General features: G+C 42.8%; 1 non-coding gene across 1 annotated transcript; it reads left to right on the forward strand.

Moving 5' to 3' along the window:
- The first annotated feature begins 2849 nt into the window (after positions 1–2849).
- LOC145396926 (5S ribosomal RNA) lies at positions 2850–2968 on the forward strand. Its single transcript, XR_013896880.1, has one exon. It is a non-coding gene; the product is annotated as a 5S ribosomal RNA (ribosomal RNA).
- The last annotated feature ends 5916 nt before the right edge of the window (positions 2969–8884 follow it).

Below are 8884 nucleotides of genomic sequence, written 5' to 3' on the forward strand. Positions count from 1 at the left end.
TCTGTATCCATAATGACCTAGTGCAGCTTGTACAGCACTCTACCCATATCCTGGACTGCCCTGGAGAGAGCTCCAACATATTTGACCTCTTCCTTACAACTAATCTTTCTGCTTACATTGTTAATTTTTCCTCTGTGATCACAACCTTATTACCTTACCCTCTCCTATCGCTCTGGTATGGCCTGTGGACCCTCCAAAGAAACGTCAATTGTGGCACTTCGGAGTTGCGGATTGGGAGGCCCTCAGGCAGTACTTCTTTGATTTTCCCTGGAATGATTATTGCTTCCATGGCCAAGATCCATCCGAGTGTGCCTTGCGCATTACGGAGGTTATTCTCTCGGGCATGGAAGCATACATTCCTTTCTCATATGCTTTGACAAATGCAAGAATGCCTTGGTTTAATCATGCTTGTTCTAATGCTGTTCACAACAAGGAGAGGGCCTATAATAGGTACAGGAGCCAACCCACACCTGAAACACATCTTTATATTTCTGACCGGAATCATGCTAAATTTGTTCTTCCCTTTGCTAAAAATAATTTCATCCGTACTAAATGCTCTCAACTCTCCAGCTCGAATTCTTCCCGCTTCTTCTGGCACCTTGCCAAAAACCTTTCTAACAACTTTACCCCATCATCTTCCCTCCTCTTTTCTATTCTGATGGCTCTGTAGCTATTTCTTCTAGTGATAAAGCAGATCTCTTCACTCATACTTTCTCCTCCAGTTCCACTTCAGACGATTCCAGTGCTGTTCCTCCATCACTTCCCTCCCCTGGCTTCCTCATGGCTGACATTACATTTTCTTCAACTGATGTATTTTGTGCCATCACTGGCCTCAATACTAACAAGGTATATGGACCTGATGGTGTCCCTCCTGTTGTCCTCAAGAACTGTGCTTCTATGTTTATGCCTTGCTGAGGTAAAGTCTTTTGCCTTTGTCTATCACCTTGTACCTTTCCTTCTTGCTGGAAGTTTGTTCTCATTCAGCCAGTCCCAAAGAAGGGTGACCATTCCCAACCCTCTAACTACCGTCCAATTGCTTTAACATCCTGTACCTCAAAAGTTTCCGAGTCTATTCTTAACAGAAAAGTGTTAAAGAATCTTTCATATCATAACCTTCTTTCTGATTGTCGGTATGGGTTCAGTCAGGGACGCTTCACTGGTGATCTTCTCACCTACCTTTCAGACTCCTGGTCGTCCTCTTTCGGGACTTTGGCGAAAGCTTTGCCTTTGCACTTGACATCTCAAAGGCTTTCGATTGAGTCTGGCATAAATCTTTAATTTCCAAACTGCCCTCTTATGGTTTCTATCCTTCTATCTGTGCCTTCATCTATAGCTTCCTTTCTGGTCGTTCTATAGCCTCTGTTGTAGATGGCTATCATTCTTTTCCTAGATCTATCAGCAGTGGTGTTCCTCAGGGCTCTATTCGATCACCAACTCTCTTTCATTCATCAATGACCTTCTAAGCTGTACTGTACATCAAGCCTATCCACTCATATGCTGATGATTCCACCTTTCACCTTTCCACTCAGTTCTCACAACGTCCATCTCGGCAGTTACTTCAACAAACAAGGGATGAGGCTATGGCATACCTAATGTCTGACTTGGCTCGTATCTCTGACTGGGGTAAAAATAATTTTGTTGTTTTTAATGCATCAAAGACTCAGTTCTTACACCTATGAACCTGACAAAATCTTCCACAGGAGTACCCACTAATGTTTAATAAAATCCAGCTCAATCCTGCATCATCCATGAACATGCTTGGGGTTTCACTCACTCGGGACTTGTCTTGGAAAGATCATATTACGTCTTTTGTAAAATCTGCTTCCAAGAGATTAGGTGTGCTAAGCCGACTCTGTACGTTCTTTACCTCTGCACAGTTGTTGACTTTATACACGGGTTTTATTTGCCCCTGTGTAGAATACAACTCTCATGTGTGGGGAGACTCCCCACATATAGCTCTTGTCAGTTGGGTGAAGTCAGAGGCTTTTCATCTCATCAGCTCTCCCCCTGTTACTTGCTCCCTTCAACCTCTGTCTCTTCCCCGCACTGTTGCATCTTTATCTAATTTCTGTCGCTACTTCAGTGGTCACTGTTCCTCTGAACTGTCTGCTTGATCCCTCCACCTCTATGACAGGCACGTAGCACCCGTGTAGCAACAACCTCTCATCCCTTTTTTGTCCAACTCTCTAATGCAGGAGTTAACCATTACTCCCAGTCCTTCATGTATGCAACAGGTCAGTTCTGGAACTGTCTCTCTATCTGTATTTCCTGCTTCCTATGATCTCCAGTCTTTCAAATGCAGTGTGTCCAGGGATCTCAAAATGAACGGTTCTTGAATTTGGCTCTCTTTTGTATTGCTTTTGTTTTTCTTGGAGGGAACGGTTTGCAGGCTCCTCGCCTTTGGTTTCTTCTTCTTTGCATAAAAAAATTATACTTAACATCTTTCCTACACTTAATGCTTCTTCTTGCTCTGCTAACCCTTTCTCTTTGTTCGGCTCCTCGAATCTCATCCTTATCATCTTAGCCTGTCGTATTGCTCCAGTAAGGCCAATAAACCATTCCAGGAAGTGACGACTATGGTACTTTGGAGCTGCAGACTGGAAGGCCCTCAGGCAGTGCTTCTTTTATTTTCCCTGGAACGATTATTGCTTCCAAGACTGGGAGCTGCAGTACATCCCCCGAGTATGCATCTATATGGGCGACAGACGTCCTGGCATACTAGGATTTCACATACTAGGAATACATAGACTAATGGGAAAATCAACATATGGGCGGCACCCCCCTGTATCAGTGACCTTTTTGACCCGTTTGAGGGAAAATATCTAAGACATATACAGTACAGTACTTATACCAACGGCCATACCACGTTGAGTACACCGCTTCCCGTCCGATCAGCGAAGTTAAGTAACATTGGGTCTGGTTAGTACTTGGATGGGTGACCGCCTGGGAACACTAGATGCTGTTGGCATCCCTACGTGTCAAGTGGGGTTGGTGGAGGATTAGTGCCCCTCCCTGTAAAACAATTAACTCAAGCCCTTGGCCACCCCGTTTGGGATACATGGCGTCTGGCAATGAATGAATGATGACTTATGATATAACTGAAATAACAAGAATATGGCTGCTCACCTTAATCCAAGAAAAACAGGCTTGATGGACGTAAGAGGGGGTTCTGAGGCAGGGTGAGGCACTTAGTGTGCGCCCCCTGCACCACCCACCACACCACTTGATGCACCGCCTGCCACACCACCTGCCTCACCAATCTACTCATCAACACTTTCATGAGCCACCTCACTCACTTCCTCCATGAATCCTTCAAAGTATATTGATGACACCACTGACATCATCACATCCTCTAGTTCCTCCCCAGGCATTGGCCCTGCCGAAGAAGGCACCGCTTCCTCGGGTTCCTGAATTCGTGGTGACCGCTGAATTTAACGGGTAATGAGGGTTTGTTTCCTCTTGTTAATTTCTTGATGGTTCTTCTCTGTGTAGTAGCAGAAGGTTCTGTCTAGTGAGCTCAGAACCTCTTCCTTTCGTTGCTGGCACAGTTCCATGCTCTCAAATTCCTCCTTGAACCTATTCAGGGCACACAGGATTCAACTAATCCTAGGCACTGGCAAATCACTCCCCATCACTTCTGCTGCCTGCTCTCGGGGTTCACACCAGAAAACACCGGTTTGGGGCAATTTTTCCCTGCTGCCTCGGGTCGTGTGGGTGTGACTTGCACACTCTTGTTAGGAAAATATTAAAATCAGGTCCTCACGCACTAGGGATTTTGCGTACTAGGGGGATGTAATGTTTCTAAGTTTGCATCGCCCATTATGGAGGTTATTCTCTTGGCCATGGAAGCATAAATTCCTTTCTCTTACCATTTGATTGACGCAAAAAACCTTGGCATATTCATGCTTGTTGTAATGCTGTCCACAAGGAGAAAGCCTACAAAAGGTATCTGAACCAACCTGCCCTTGAATTTTATCTCTTTTATTTCTTCCTAGAACCATGCTAAGTGTGTTCTCCGCTCTGCTGAAAATAATTTCATTCGTATGAAATGCTCTGAACTCTCCAACTCAAATATTATTCTTCCCAAAGAACTCATTTCTCAGACTCTTTCTTTCAATTCCACCTTAGACGATTTGGGACCTGTTCCTCCATCACTTTTCCCCTTTGACTTCCTTGTGACTGACAATGAAATTTCTTCAACTGATGAAATTTCTGCTTTCATTGGTCTCGCACTAACAAGTTATATGGGCCTGATGGGGTCCCTCCTGTTGTCCTCAAGAGATGTTCTGTGCTTACACCCTGCCTAGGTAAACTCTATCGCATTTTGTCTGTTGACTTGAGCTTTCCCTTCTTGGTGGAAGTTTGCTCTCATTCAGTCTGTACCAAAGAAGGGTGACCACTCCTAGCCCTCTATCAACCAATTGCTTTAACATTCGGTATTTCCAGAGTTTCCGATTCTGTTGTATAAAATAATTTAATGCACCATTCCTTTCAGAACCTTCTTTTCCATCACTAGTATTGGTTCTGCCAGGGCCACTCCACTGGCAATATTCTCACCTTTCTTTCAGACTCCGGGTCGTCCTGCTTTCGAGACTTTCGCACAAGCTTTACCATTGCACTGGATATCTCAAAGGCTTTTAATTACGTCTAATAAAAATCTTTACTTCCAAACTGCCTTATTGAGATTTGTATCCTTTCTGTGTGCCTTCATCTCTTGATTCCTTTTTGGTTGTTGTATAGCTGCTGTTGTAGATGGCCACCATTCCTATCAGTAGCTGTATTCCTCAGGACCCTGTTTTATCACTAACTCTCTTCCTTCTATTCATCAATGTCCTACTAAGCTGTACATCTAACCCTGCCCACTCAGTGGTCATTGCTGCTCTGAACTGTCTGCTGGCATCACTCCACGAGGATGGGGAGCGTGTAGCACCTGTCTCGCAACAAATTTTCATCCCTTTTTACTCTAGTGCAATAGTAAATCGTTACAACCAATCCTTCATATATGCAACAGGTCAAGTCTGGAACTGTCTTCTGTCATTATTTCCTACTGCCTATGAACACCATTCTTTTAACGAAGTGTGTCCAGGCTTCTCAGTATGAATGGATCTTGACTCTCTCTCTCTCTCTCTCTCTTGGAGGGTACAATCTTTCATATTTCTGGCTTTTGGATCCTTTTTCCTGCTTTAAAAATATGTATGTATGTATGCAAACTAAGAGTGTTGTTTGGGGTCATGATTTCTACTGTTTTCTATACCTGTCTCTCATTTTATTGTGTAGTGTGTATTTTTGCACTGGTAATAGAAATAATTGTGGAGCAACGAGAAAAGGACGTCAATAATCCCCATCGTGTTGAAAAGGTTTATTACTATTGTTCCTAACCCTTTCCTATGCCCAGTATAGCCTTCAGGAGGGAGCATGATTTTACTGTAATAGATATCACTGTAGGTAAAGGATTAAGGTGTCATCAAAATTAAGAGTTGAATCTCGAAATATGGATGTGTTGCAACCCACCGCCCATCGCTTGTTAGCAAAGCAGCCATGACTGTCAGCTGTACAGGAGAGAAGCATTTTGGTTAATAATTCCGAAAAGATTAGAAAGGTTCTTAACTCGTGTTGCACCCTTACATGTACAGAGATAATTGGGATCGAACGATGGTGAAAGTGATTATAACAGTAATGAAGGCAGTGGTGATAGTTATGATGATGATGATATTATGTTGTGATGATGATGATGATGATGATGATGATGATGATGACACTGCATATGGCAATATAACGAAAATATTCATGATGGTGGTGATGACGATAAAAATGATATTAATAATGCCTGTGATCTTAATGATAACGATATTGGAAACGATTTTACAACTTCAGAATGTAAAATAATCAGTGTGTTGGTTAAAGCTGTATCAAAAGAACTTAAAAAAAAAAAAGAAAGGAGGGGGGGAGAGAAAAAGCCATTAGCGAACTGGATAGGTAAGCAAAGAAAGGTGAGATAAAGGTACACAGGCGAGAAGTGAGACGTGCTTAAGTGCTCGTCTCATCAGCTGCTCTTGTTTACATTTGACAGGGTTGCCCGCCTCACACAACGATAACTTTCATTTATGTGTAGTTTTCTGTTTTTTTCCACCATGACTTTGAACGTTTGTACACGGAATCATTTTTTTTTTTTAATCTGCATTGCGTGTCTCCGCATAAATGATAACACACCTTTGCATCCTTTGTTGATGATGTGCCAGACGAAAACTTGACTTTCTCCATGTACTAACTAGCCTACAGTGCCCATTTCCACGGGATTTATTGGCCGGCCCTGCCCTGGCACCTGTCACTATCCCAGTCTCTCCCTGTTACTTCTTTCAGTACAGCCAGCCCACCCTGTTTCCACCCCTATGTTGAAATTCGCAGAAAGATCTATGACTAATGCTTGCTCACTGTCAAAGTTGCATTTCATATAACGCATAATCTCCCCCTCCCCCCATGCACGCTCTTGGTCCTCCCCATCTGCTCCTTTCTGCCCATCCTAATGTTTTCTCGCTTCTCCACTTTTTGCTTGCAATATACCAACCCAGTATAAACAGTTCTACAGCACGCCCTACATCCCATCACAATCCCAGTCCATGGCAGCCAGTTTGTTCAATCCACCTCACCCATTTCTGTTGTGAATATCCTTAAAAAAGAATGATTCCCTCGGTGGCCAGTTAACTACAACGTCCATATTTATAGGGAATGCTTATATCGTTGTGTCCATGCGTCTCTAATGGGACCCATATGCTGCTGTTCACCTCACTAAGCCATCAAAAACCTGAATTGGCACATCAAAAAACAATTGTATCGATAAAGCTGATAGTTAGCACAAACCTTAATTAACTTAACCTGTAACATTTTGACTGATATAATTACCATCGCAGTCCATGCGGCTCCATGCCCCTCCAACCCTCATAACAAATTCTGATCTGGTAATATTGTTTCAAAGACGGCTTTTACTTCTCACCTCCAGCTTTGATCAGCTCCACAGGGATGCCACAAGCACCAGCCACCCTGACACTTTTCACCCTGGCCCATCTCTTTCCCTATTTCGTAGGGAGTAAAGCATAGTATTGTCGATTTGTGAAATTGCAGTGATTGCACACCAGTCAGTCCACTAGGGGTCAGTGCCACACACAGCTGCACAGTATATCCTTCTAATGAGTCCCGTACTCAGGACCAAATTGGTGCTGAATCAACCAGACTGAATCAAACTGAACATAGATTAATCTGACAGCCATCTTGGCTGCGAAAGAACTGTATGAACATCACATCGAAATGGAGCTAACTGGAACCAAATGGTTTTCAAACGAAGATATGGGATCCTAAGATATGGGATGTCTGATCTAACAAAAATATATCACTCTGTTCTGACGGGCGCAGAACATGGCTAACATTATCTAAACGAATGAATATAACAGTACCTGAAGTGACTGCGGGAGTATTTATAAAAAAAAAAAAGTTTACGCAGAAAATTCATAGACTTTCAACATTATTTACTTTTTTTGTGGCTGTGCTAGTGTGCTTATGCCAGCAGACTATTGGATGATGGTTAAGGCTGAGACCAGGCTAGATGATAACGATGACTTCCGGCCATTCAAGGCAAGGTGCAAGGCAAAGGTAAGTAACAATGATTGGAGTGTATAAATAAGGGATAGGTTTCAAGTACAGGAGGAGGAGGTGCAGAATGAGCCTAGCTTCATACTTGTCAGGGATTCATTGATTAGTCCTCAGGGGAATGAATTTTGTGCAAGGGTCGTAGGAGGAAGCGTTTTCCTTTCCTGGGCGCAGAGTGTTGAACGTGACAGAGAGAATTGATTACTTAATCAGGATCACCTTATAAGACTCAGTATTTCTTACTGTGGTAGCAACTAATAGCGTAGCTTCAGGCAGGTCAGACGAGATATTTTAGATTTTTTATTACAAAGCTGAAGGAACATCGTTGGAAGTTATCTGTGGTTTGCTACCTAGTATGACATTGGATCTGTGATTCTCGATATAATGAAGGAGTCAACAGTAGGTTATAAGGTCTATGTTGAAAGAAGGGTGTGATGTTTGTTGATGTCTGGGACAATTGTAGTCATGACAGGAGCTTGTATGGTAGTGGCAGCCTCAAGTTAGGTATTGGTCTAGATGATAGAGTTAGGCATGCTTTTAGGTAATAACAGAGAGATGGATTGAGGGACAGTTATTGGCGTAGTTGTTACCAATCCGGTCCTTGAGGTTGTACGGGAAGTGAAGTAAGATCAGATCACCAGACGAATCAGGTAACTCTGACCTCACCTCAGGTGAAGGTAGACAATCAGGGGATTTGTGGGGAGGATGGGAATCACTTCTGTGGTTCGTAGGAGCGTCACCATATCAACCGCGAATTAAAACATTTAAACGGAACTAATTTAATGTGTCTCACAGCCCTACTAGATCTGACCATACTATGAATTTTTTGTAAGTGAATGCAAGAAATATTATTTCAATGCAAGACGAATAAATTACTTATGCTACTACCAAAAATTCCAACATAATTTTGATTACAGAATCTTGGTTATACCCTCGTGATAAGCACTTTATTGGAGCAGTATCAATAGAGTACTATAAAATATTTTTAAAAATAGCAGCTCCAGAAACCCGACGAGGGAGTTCTTGCATATACTGAGTGTATAGCTATACACTTCCTTATACAATTTCCTCTGTCATACCAAACTACATGCACATTACGAACCTATTCTTATTCTAAATTCAGCAAAAATGGCGCTCAACACCCAGCCTCAGAGTCCTGAGAGGGGGGAAGTTGGCATAAAAGGTCCCACTAACTTCCCCTCCCCCAGTGACGGCCAAGTGAGATGCATGGAACCAGCGTCAA

The sequence above is a fragment of the Coenobita brevimanus genome, chromosome 4, assembly GCF_032717465.1.
Source record: "Coenobita brevimanus isolate Jiangsu-jjx chromosome 4, ASM3271746v2, whole genome shotgun sequence".
Lineage (NCBI taxonomy): Eukaryota > Metazoa > Arthropoda > Malacostraca > Decapoda > Coenobitidae > Coenobita > Coenobita brevimanus.